Raw genomic sequence first — 11,932 nt, 5'->3', positions numbered from 1 at the left:
CTGTGAGTTTGTTCAAGGATATGTTTTTCTTCTTTATTCAGTGCAGAATAACCAGAAAATATGTAGGATGCAGATGTTACTAATTACAGATACTGAAGTTCTGTCAGTCTGGTGGAACCTGCCACCACTCCCAAGCAGTGCTGTGTCCTAGGGCAGCTACGTGACCATCCCAAGTGGCAGACTGACACCGCCCTGCCATCAGACCCTGGCCCCTGCACTGACTCACAGCAAGCACCTCCAGCTTTCCCAGCCACTGTGATCATTTCATTGTTATTTTTAACTTGGCCACACCAAGGAACACTCATTCATTTTAATCTTTAAAGCATATGCAGGCTGTTTCTACAGCCTAATCTAAAAGATGCCATAAAAAGAGAAGAGAGCACTAGTAATTATCTGCAGCTCAGGAGCTTATCTTTTGGAAAGAACTGAGCTCCGAGCTATGCTTTCTAAGTACCCTTAGCTTTTTCTAAACGATTGTGCAGTGTGTGTGAGATCAGCCACTGCAACTGGGCTTCCTCCACTTGACCTGAGTTTAAAGGGCACAAGTGGCACAGCAGCAATATCCCCACCTGCGCAAGATGGTTTGCACGAGTTACTTCGTGGCAGAGCTGGATATGGAATCATAAGAGATTGGGTGAAACCCATGACACATCACCACCATTTTGAAGCTGCCATTATCCCTCTGACAACCTGCTTTACAAAAAATTTCTCAAAGTGAGGAATTTTACTGCAACTTTTCTTTGGGTTTTTAACCAATATGCATTATTTCAGCAGTTGAGCAGTAGAGCACTTGCCTCCGCAACTCCAATGTCCAGCAGAACATGGAGCACAGCAGTTACTGAGACAGAAGCTGTCCCTGGGAAGGATTGGGAGTTCCATCACTCAGCATCTGCAGCCCATCTACTGCTCAGCCCTCACTGCATGGGCACCAAACCCTGTCAAAGCCCCTGGGACAGCTCCAGCTCTGCAGCAGCAGTAGCAGGCTCCAGCTAAGCCACAGCACAATCCAGGTATGCCAAATCCTCCCAACGGGGAGGGGGAACTTTTTCCTGCCCGTCGTTCACCTCTGGACCCAAGGCAGGGTCCAGCCCCCCTAACCCACAATTACAACTGGATACTTCCAGAAGCAACAGTGAGTGGCAAGAAGCCTGACCAACTCTGGCAGGCACTGGGGCTGCCCACAGCTGGGGGAGAGCTGTAAGAGGTATCTGGCCTTACCACAGAGGAAGTAGAGCATGCCAGAAATCAGATCTTCCCTCTCTCATAACATAGAGAAGAGCAGGGAGGCACTGCATTTCCCATCTGCAAAGCAGCATTCAAATACAATAAGAGTATCCAGTAAATGTGATTTTAAATTAAACGTCAATTCCATCTTATTGCTAAACTCAGAAGTTTTCAGGAAGCTGGACAGTGCAATAGCCTCCTTCCCCAGTGCATTTATTGGATTTTGGTGATGAGAAAGAGATATAGTGCAGTTCGAAGAACTCCACCCATTCATGTAACAACAGCAGGTCTCTCAGTCTTTCTCTACCTTCTGTCAGATCTCGTCCATGGCTTCAACTCTTCTCCATATTATTCCATGATTCATGAAGAACAGTGGGGCATGCTCAAGCTTTGTTTAAAGTCTTCTGACTCATTTTATCTTAAGAAGGAGCAGCAATAGTGAATCTGGGCTTCAGTGGGAGACAGCTGGCTGCAAAAACGCAGGCAAGGATCTGAAGCTCTAGCTGAAGGGAGCAGGTGGAACTGACAGAATGCTGCAGAATTTGTTAAATATGGAAAGAAATCTGAGAGCTCTGAGCAATCCCTGCTTTTAAAAATTCTTCACAGTGATCCTTTTCCCTCCCTCCTTGTTCTTTCAGTGCCTGTTTGTTAGCCTCTGATGTTTCAGTCTCAACAATTAGACTAGACAATAAGTCCAGACCGATGACTAGAAAAGTTCCCTGGCAACCCAGTTTCTCCCTTTCTCAGGCCACTTTCTAAAAGGTTTGTGAAGAAAATGCGTGCTTTACTTCTCTTTAACACATGCAAGGACAGGGAGAGAACAGCCCCCTGACACATATTCATAACTGCTTCAAAATATTTAATTTCACAGCTAACAAAAATCCAGTCTCCATCTGCTTTCTGTGATGGATGTCCTGCAAAGCCCACTTCTCCCTTCCTTCTGTGCCAAAGCATTTTAATTGATGCTAAGACTAAATTTATTAAAAACCAACCAAGTAATTGGGCCCACATTATGGATATGGAAAGGAGGAAGGAGATTTTGTCACATATTCATTGATTTCTAAGTTTCCCTTGGGAATTTCTTGAGAAAGCAATTCTTTCTTAGCCAGAAACACATTAAAAAATGGACAAAGCTCCCGCAGCTCATTTTATATGTGCACATTAAAAGCCTACGCATTTGGGATAAATGCACATCACGCTGGTAGTTAGCTCTGTTTGGGCACTGAGTTACAGCACTTGCCCATACCCATGCTTTCAGCACTGCCTGTAGCTCTGACCACCCCTGCGCACATCTCAGTAAATGTCCTCAACTGCTGAGTGGTGACTGGGAGTCCTGGGAGCAAATCTGGGACAGAGAGCAAGCCCAGCAGGAGCAGAGGCTGCTGAGCACCCACTCACAGAGCACCATGGGTGCTCAGTGCTTCTAAGTGCAGTGAAAATCATCTCCTTCACTCTCCTATGCTCTTTAGATGGCTCTGAGTGCCCATAGTAAAGGAACAAGTGAGTTACGCCCACCAGTACCAGACTGAGTGACTGTCCATTACAATAACACCTTTTGTTAACCTAATGGGAAACAATACTTAGGGCTGAGCAATTAATTCCTGTAATTCTCATAATTTGCAGCTCTTCTCCAGGCCATAATTCTGTCTTCCTCCAGAGCATATGTGAGAAAGCAGCTGGACAGGTACACTGCCTGGCTGAGATGCTTCAGCAGAACACACTCTTGGAATATGACATGCTGCTGGGAGAAAGGGGAGACCGATATCACACAGCTGTGCTAGTGACAAAACAGGGCTTAGCCTCATGCAGTCTAGAAGGAATTGTTCCTGCTCCTCAGAGTGAGTGCACCCTGCAACAAGGGAAGGAGAGAGTCCTGCAGGCACTGCAGGTTCTATCTCCTTCAGACATGGGCAGGTCTCCATCTCATAGCACAACAGGGAGCTGCAGGGGTCCTGTGAGATTAAGCTGGTAAACAGTAACAAATATCCAGGGGCGATGAACTTCTATTTCTGATACATTGCTTGAGATAGACTTGACTTATTTATAAAGCACCACATCTCTCATACAGAAAGTGGTTAAAAAACATCCCTTGCACTGATGGATATGCTGAAGTTGTTGACACACAGATCATGTGCGAATAGGGTTCAACAGGAATACAGAGAGCTATCATTTTTGTATCTGAAAATAATTAATAATCTAGATCCTATAAACTCAGCTATGCACAGCGCACAGGCAAGTTAAACTAGGATCAGCACAAAAACTACTGCAAAACCTTCAGGCTTTCCCATTTCGTCAGGAGGTCATAAAGCTCTTTCTCTCCAGATGTGCTGAAAGTGGAAAATTGTCCATGCCCATTTATGTGGGGTGCAGGGACCTGGCCCCAAGTTTGCCCACAGGGGTCTTCTTGAAGCAGAGTGGGGTTTTCCTTGCTCCCTGACAATGCTACACATTGCTCTGGTTTAAAGTGCTCCCCAGCAACCTGCACTAAGACATTGCATTGTCTGGGAATTGCCTTCCGGTGGGTATGTGACAGGGAAGCTTACAGAACCCAGTGCCTGTGCTGTCACATTTAGCAGTCACCAACCACAGAATGATCAGCATGGGTACCAAACGCATCCACGCACATTTCTGAAAGAAACAACTGCTGGAGTTTTGTTCCAGCTCAAAAAGGCTCAAAAGTCATGTGAATGCTCAATCATTACTCGATTTCTGCCTCCTGTGGGAGGGCTTTCAGACAAGAACATCTCCTTGGGGCTGCCTGGCCACATGATGCAGCCCTTTAGGACCAGTCTGCTCAGCCACACAGTCGCTGGGCATACAAAGCTGCTGCTGGATTTAAAATCTATTGCACTGAGACTGACTGTGAGAGCTCTTTTCCCCTTAATTTAATCAGACTTCAAAATGAGATTAAGTTTAATTAATAAATTATTCTCTTAATGAGATTAAGATTTAAGATTAAGCTGCCACAGGTACTTTATTGGGAAGCCCTCATATTCTGCACCCAGACCTCATTCTTGCTTTTATAGAAAGGTTGAGGATTAAACCTATATTGCAGACTTATATTGGGCATTTGGGCGTATGAGAGCACGGCTAAACGGTCCCACACACCCCTGCTGTTAGCCTGAAAATTCATACACTGTATTGAAAAGGGCAAGAGCAATAACCACATTCCTTTTCAACCTTTGGCACTTACTTTTTTTCAGGCCACAAGTCAAAGCCTTTCTTAGAAAGGAGGAGGAAACCTGATGGGCTTGAAAACTCAGCCGACCTCCAGTCTCTTTCAGTAGTAAATGACAGGAATCATTCCTGGCATGGTAGAAGCTTAGATTCTGCCCCCTGCCTAGAAAATAAAGCAAGCCACCAAATAAATAAATAAATAACTGAAGAGCAAAAAGTACAGCTGAGCAATTGCTCAGTATCTGAAGGACAGATTGCAGAGTGGGAAGAAAGACAGCCCTGCACCTCCCACACAAAATCATTCCATAGGTTACAGAGTTTTCTTGTGCCAGGGCTGCCTGCCCCATTGCTTATACACATCTGCTTTCTGCCTCCCTCTTGTTACCTACCCAGTACACCTGCATAAAGAGGAGCAACCCCATGCATACTCCAAATCTCTCAGCAGACAAGCTGAGACAAGCACCAGCACCCGAGGCCGGTGCTGCCCCTGCCAGCTCCCATCCCACCCGGGAATCTGTCTGCTTCTGAGCTCTAGCACTTCGCCTGCAGGGTGGGACTGGGGACCCTCAGGGGTGCTCAAGGGGACCGTACCCTCCCCACGCTCGAGGAAGCGCTGGTGGCCCCGTGTCCCGCTCGGGGACGCCGCAACCCGGCGAGCTCCCTCCTTACCTTTCCGCAGGAGCCGTCCCGCTCCCCGCCGCCGGGAACTTGCTCTTGGCAGCTCCGCGACGCGGGGCGCGGGTTCAGCGCCGGCGGTTCAGTACCGGCTACGGCGGACAGCTCCGCTCCCCTCTCACCGCGCCGGGCCACCGGCCGCAGCGCCGCGAGCTCCGGGACACGCGCAGATAGCAGCCTTCCTCGCGCATCCTTCCTCAGCACCCTCCTCCCCAGAGGGCCCTCGCACCGCTGCTTTCACAGCGAGGGAGAGTGAGGGATGGAGAGCGCCGCTCGAAGCACATTCCCGCGACTTCAACACCCGCAGGCTTTCCCTTCCCTCCCGCCGGACCCCCGCGTTCACCTCTACGGGTTCGGGCTGCTGCCCGCTTATTTCTCCCCGAAGTCCCGCCTGACACCCGCTCCATACTGCCGTGCTGCGAGGGGCTCCAAGGACAGCCCTGGATTAACAAGCAGGGGCGAGCGGGGAGGAGTGCTGTGCAGTGCGCTGTCAATTGGAGCTGGGGTTTGTTTGCCATCTAAATCACTTGACCTGGCTCTGTTTGGCAAGACGAGTCACAGGTGTTCCTTAGCCACATACTGTGTCCATTCTCTCCACACTAAAACCTTGTCCTTGGTGGCCAGTTAGAAAGAGTTCCAAAAGGTCTAACATTCATTTTGTGAGCTCCAGGTGTTACCAGGGCTGCTGCTCAGATTGGATTTGGGTGCTTGAATTTCCTTCAGAAAAGAGCCCTAGAGCTGGAGAAACACACAGCATTTCCTCTGGAATGTTAGGAGCTCTTTTTCCTTGACAAAAGCCTTTCTTCCCACTGCCTTCTTCCAGCCTCCTGTATTGTCCTGCCCACTGTACAGCAAGCCACAGAGCCTACCAAACACAACAGGGACAGCAGGAGGGCTGTAAACTGCAACCTCTGCTGTCGAACTGCTTTGAAATTTCAGGCAAGCGATTGAAATTCTCTTGTTACCTCCACCGTGCAAGACTGGTAATGCTTCTTTTCTAGCTCATGACTGGGGGCCATAACTCTGATGACTAAGAGAGATCAATACAAATCCCCACTGTACTTTTTTCTGTTAGAGATAAAACCTCCCACTGACAGAGTCTCTTGTGCAAACCCTACTATTAAATCCATTTAGGTCTTCAAGCAAGCCCACTGCAGCTGGAGCACTCAGAACACAAGGACATTTCATTTTAGCCTTGATATCAGTTGTGTTCATAAGCAGACAGCAGGCTAAGCTTCAGAGGAACACAGAGCTACAATACAATCAACAAGGCAAAAGTTATTTCCTGGAAAGCATGCTTCTAATACTTGACTTCAATAACAACAGGGTTGAAAGGTAAGAAATGCTTCCAGATAGTAGAGATCAGATTCTTAAAGACAAGAGAACCACCACAAACAGACACAGAAGAAAATTCTGAAACCAAACTGCCTGAAGATGAAGTCATTGGCAGCTGATGTTTTCCATAAATCCCCATACCATCTCCCAGTCCACACCATTACATGTCTAAGACTGGAGGTCTTGGCATGTCATGCTAACAAAATGAAACTGGAAAGTTTTAGGTCCAGTTTCAGTGCTCTCACTCTTGACAAATCATGTCCTCTCCTTGGGTCTCTTTTGTGCTGTCTGCAAATAGCATTAATAATATTTATTATGCACACAGAGTGGTATGAGATTTCACATATTACCTGTCAGCGCACAGCTCTGAAATGCTCACAATGAGTTTTTCAGCATGCCAGTCACACTTTCCCCTTTGGAACTCCCAGGCACATTTCATACCTTCTAAACCCATGTATCAATCTGTTGGGCCTCACTGTGCCAGATGCCCTACAGCTGCCTGTGTCCCTCACTGGCATCACTAAGCACACCTTTGCTGAAGAAGCAGCTCAGCAGCTTTGCAAGTACCTTAAGGATGAATTTGATGGGTAACATCATATAAGAAGCAATGCTAGGTGATGGCATTTATTCAAGATAGATCTATGCTATGAGCAACACATACTGTTGCCCAACTTTTCACCATCTGTACAAGCTTTTAGCCTTATGTTAAATAGACATTAATCCCTTGCTTGTATACTTAGATGGATGCATAACACATATGTTGTTCTTGAGATGCATCTCCCCCCTCACAATTTGTGCTTGCAACTGTAATGGAACTATATATTAAAATACACATTCCAGTTCTTGTGTAGGTGGCACTGAAGAGCCAAACAATTCCCAGTGCCTGTGAGTTCTGGTTTCTCACATCCCACTTGTCCACTGTACTTCAAATGTTGCCTGCTACTTGCAATGCAGCTGGCCAGAGCTTAACTCTCAGCTTCCAAACCCCTCTTCCTTGACCTGCCCACCTGTCTAGCTCCACATAAGACATTGCTGTGTCCCCAGGAATGTGCTGGGTGCTTTCTTCGACCATGGTGCCTCCTTTATGCCACGTACTTGCCTTGTGTCCCAAGGGAAGAGAACAGCACAATTTAAGGACACCATAATACACTGAACACATTTGGTTTACAAGCCTCATTTTCTGCAAAATCTCTACAAGCACGCAGACATGCTATAACATTCACAGTGTCTCATACTTGCACTGCAAAGCAAAATTAGTGCACTTAACATTGGCAGATAGGTGCATGCCTCAAGGTCCTCAATATATAGAAGCAGCAGCCCCTATGTATGAAAATGGAAGTGCACAGAAGTCTACATGCCATAGTTTTGCAAAAAGGCTCTGCATGATTGAAATGACCTGGCAATAAACACAGCTTCTGCAGTGGCATATAAATTGGTGAAGATGGCACAAATCAAATACAGCTCTTAGGACACAGCTAAGTGACACAAAAGGATACTATACAGTAGCTAACTAAAGGCCACTGGAAATCCAAGCAAGAGGCAAACATGTAACCAGAAAATTGGCTACTGTTGAGTCCTCCCCTCCCAGCCACAAACCATACACAAATGCCCCAAGAATCATCTCTTTTCTTTGAATGCCACATGGTTGTGTTCTTCCCAGCCCTACCTCCTCCTTTCTCAAGGACTAAAAGTTAGCTGCCAGCTTAACAAAAATCACTGTAAATCATTGCAGTCCTTAGCATACCACTTGCCTTATCCACATGTTAACAGTCAACAGAAGTATGAGTATCCACTACCAGAAGGATCAGCTACTAAGAACATTAGAGAAGGACACAATACAATAAACTCCTCCTAACAGCTCTGTTTCCCAGCCCTAGGTAGCCTGGCTCAGGCACAGTCTCACAACAGGCAGCAGCCCCATGCCACAGCCCACTCTGGAGTGAGTTCCTTTGATTATTTATTTCTTCTGATGTTCAAAGTCTACTTTGAGCACACACAGACTTAGTATCTTACAAAGTTATTTTTGGGAAGCACATGACAGATGAATTTCCATTAGAAATGCATCAATTTAAATAGATTTTTGGCTAGACTTTTGAATTGTTCCTAATTAATATTCCTTTTGAAATCTATCAACTCACTTTGCCATTGCCTCGCTTTCTGTGTTGGACTATAAAAATGTATTGTTTCAAAGGAAGAGTCACTTTTGCACAGAGCCATTAGATACCACTTCATTATCTAGTTCAATTTTTAAACTATTTTTTCTCTGCTCTTCTTTATAGGATTGCCAGGGCAATAACTTTCTCCCTTTATCTTCCTATTCATACAGCTCTTGTGTGTTCTTTCCCATGTTCCCATGGCTTCATAGATTTTAATAAGCCTGTGGTCGTATCTGCTATTAATTCTGTACTCTCAGTTCCTATCCTAGCGATAAGCTACAGGCAGAAAGAGTAGGATTAAACTAGCATCAAAGCAGCATTCCCTCCCAAGATGTGTGCAGCTTCATTTGCCTTGAATTCAGTAGAAGTTATCTTGCCAAAAGCTTTGGACCAGTGGAAAAATCACAGAATCACAGAATTGTAGGGGTTGGAAGGGACCTGTAGAGATCATCGAGACCAACCCCCCTGCCAAAGCAGGTTCCCTACACCAGGTCGCACAGGTAGGCGTCCAGGCGAGACTTGAATATCTGCAGAGAAGGAGACTCCACAACCTCCCTGGGCAGCCTGTTCCAGTGCTCCGTCACCTCACCGTGAAGAAGTTCTTACGCACATTCGTGCGAAACTTCCTGTGCTGCAGCTGATGTCCGTTTCCCCTCGTCCTGTCTCCACGTACCACTGAAAAGAGCCTGGCCTCACCGCTATGGCCGCCACACCTCAGATATTTATAAACCTGGATCAGGTCCCCTCTCAGTCTTCTTTTCTCAAGGCTAAACAGAAAAGGGGAAATAGGAAGTACAACAAAAAAATGATTCTCAAATCATGTTCTGAAAGCTACCAAATGATGCTTACACGCTGTCCTGAGACTACAAACTTGGGAAGTTCCAAGTAGCAAAATACAATAATGATGCTCGTTTTGATCATTTCCAGCAGGCAGAGCTCCTGATGACAAAGTCCTGAAGATTCTGCACCACTGCAGCTATAACCCAGACTTTCTGAACTGGACAGCACCATGGTCCCCAGTTCCTATCCTTAGGACCCAGAAAGTCTTGGGAGACACTGATTGAAACATCTCCTTAAATGAGGTACAAGCAAGCAGTTTCCTTAAGCCTAATCAACATGGGTCATCCCATCCACACTGAAGCACTGCCTGCAGCAGAAAACAGTATTCTTGTAACACAAAGCTTCACTTCTGCTACTCCTACCCTTAATTATTACCCACACCACACATTCACTGCTGAAGTTACACAGGAATGTTATTGCAGAAGCTGGGCAAGTTGTTTTACACTCCAGAGCCAGTCTTGGGCTGTGTCCTCCTAAAATGAGAACAGCAGGTGCAGGCTCAGTACACACATCACCTACTTTCCCTCCTAGCACTGGGAACGGTGCCTCTCAGAGAACCTTCTGTGATTAAGGTCTAGAGAATAGGAGAATTTAATCACAACAAAAGCTGTAACACTGGTTGTCCTAGAAGGACTTCTGCAATATGATGCACAGCATGGGGAATTAAGCCCCTTTCCCCCACAGTGGAAAGGCAGACCATATACATCCAGCCTACTGCTTTTTGCCAAGGAGACCCAAAGCCAGCATGCACCATAGGCTTGTTACAGATAGAAGAATCTCTCTCCTCTAATACCATCTAAAAAGATGCTGGAACAGATTTCCATTTTCAGGTCCAGGAACCAAGCATAAAGCAGAGCTGGAAATGCCATCTCCTCACTGCATGCTGGGCCACCTCATCCCAAAGGGGCCAAAGTTACAGGAGGTGGCTCACAGCAGCACTAAGCTGCTTGGCATGGCTGACCCCCAGCAACGCAGTGCGAGGAAACAGGCCTTGAAAAGGTGATGCAGCAGATGGAGTCCTTGTCCCCTTCTGCTACTGAATGGAGCCATGCTAGCTGCAGCTAGTAAATTGGTGCAGCTGTCCTTCTGCTCGGCATACCCAAGCTCTGCCAGCACAGAGGGAGCATGCAGCAGCTCTCTATCATCCCCTCCAACCTTTTAGAGTCACAATACATCACTCCCCCTGTAACTATTACAAACTGAATGCTTCGCTGTAGCCAAGAATACATCCAAAAAAACCTAGCTGAAGGAAAACCCTCAGTCAGCCAATCCAGTCCGAACATTGCAGATAAGCAGGCAAAACTGTCAGGTAGCTGGTAGCTTCTGGTGGCAGAGAGGGCTGAGTAAGGGAAGGGCAGCTTTTTTATGGGGCTGAATTTAACATTCCCACCCAGCCACACACCAGTCTTTGCCACTCAGCTCCTCAGTAGACCTAGTGTGCTAACTAATGCAGGTTTCCAACACGTTTCCTCTCCACCCTTTAAAGAACCACAAAGATTCCCATTATTAGCCAGTAGGTTCCTAGGAGCTCCTGTGAACACATGCACACCCACAGCTCCCCTCCCCATAGCAGAGCAGCCCGTGCAAAGGTTCATCAAGAACACACCAGTTTGTATAATTGCACTGAAGCATATAACACGGTGCTCCTTCTTAGACTTGCTTGTTGGCTATTTTTTTTTTTTGATTAATGGTTAATTTAGTAGGGTTTGGGATCTGCATGTCATTAGCAGGGATCCACAATTGAGGCACTACAGAAGTGGTCTGGCCCATCTGGAAAGCAAACAGAATTCACACATGCAGCAATAGGGAGATGTACAATGACTGCAGCTAGGTAGTAATAGTTCACCAGTACTGTTATACTTCAAAAATAAATTGCTAGTCTGTGAAAAGTTTGGATGAAGCAGTTAAATATGCTGCACACAGATCAAGCTACCAAACAGATTTCACTTACTCTAGGGAAAAGCAGTATTTTTTCACTAAGGACTTGATGAACAGTTGTGCACTGATTTTTTTTTTTTTTTAAACATGTAGATGATGAAAAATCTCAGCAGTATGACTATCATGAGAATGATTTCTAAAGCAGGAAGCATGACAGCCCCACACCCACAACAGCAGAAGTAGCAGCCACATGCAAGTTGTCAGCTACATGCTGCAGGTCTAAGCTTACATTCAAGTTATGGTTTGACACTGTCTTCAATGCAGTGAATTGCACAACATGGAATAGAGTGAAAGCTCAGTATAGAGCAAAAATGACAAATGGCAATGCTACCCAAGTCAGAAAGCAGTTCACATCCTTGCTGCAATGCACTGAAACAAAATCATAGAGCCTGTATAATCAATGAATACAAAGATGTTATAATTATGAAATAAACAAGAGAGTTTGGCAAAGCAGATTATAATAACAAAAAGAGAATAGATAGAAAGCTTACCTGTGTCCTGGGCTCGCTGCAAAACTCCAGTAGAGTGGATCTCCAGAAGAGATCCTTCCCCACTGGCAGTCAGCTCTTAAATGGGCCCAGGAGGGG

The sequence above is a fragment of the Meleagris gallopavo genome, chromosome 22, assembly GCF_000146605.3.
Source record: "Meleagris gallopavo isolate NT-WF06-2002-E0010 breed Aviagen turkey brand Nicholas breeding stock chromosome 22, Turkey_5.1, whole genome shotgun sequence".
Classification (NCBI taxonomy): Eukaryota; Metazoa; Chordata; class Aves; order Galliformes; family Phasianidae; genus Meleagris; species Meleagris gallopavo.
Note: the sequence above shows the minus strand (reverse complement) of the source record.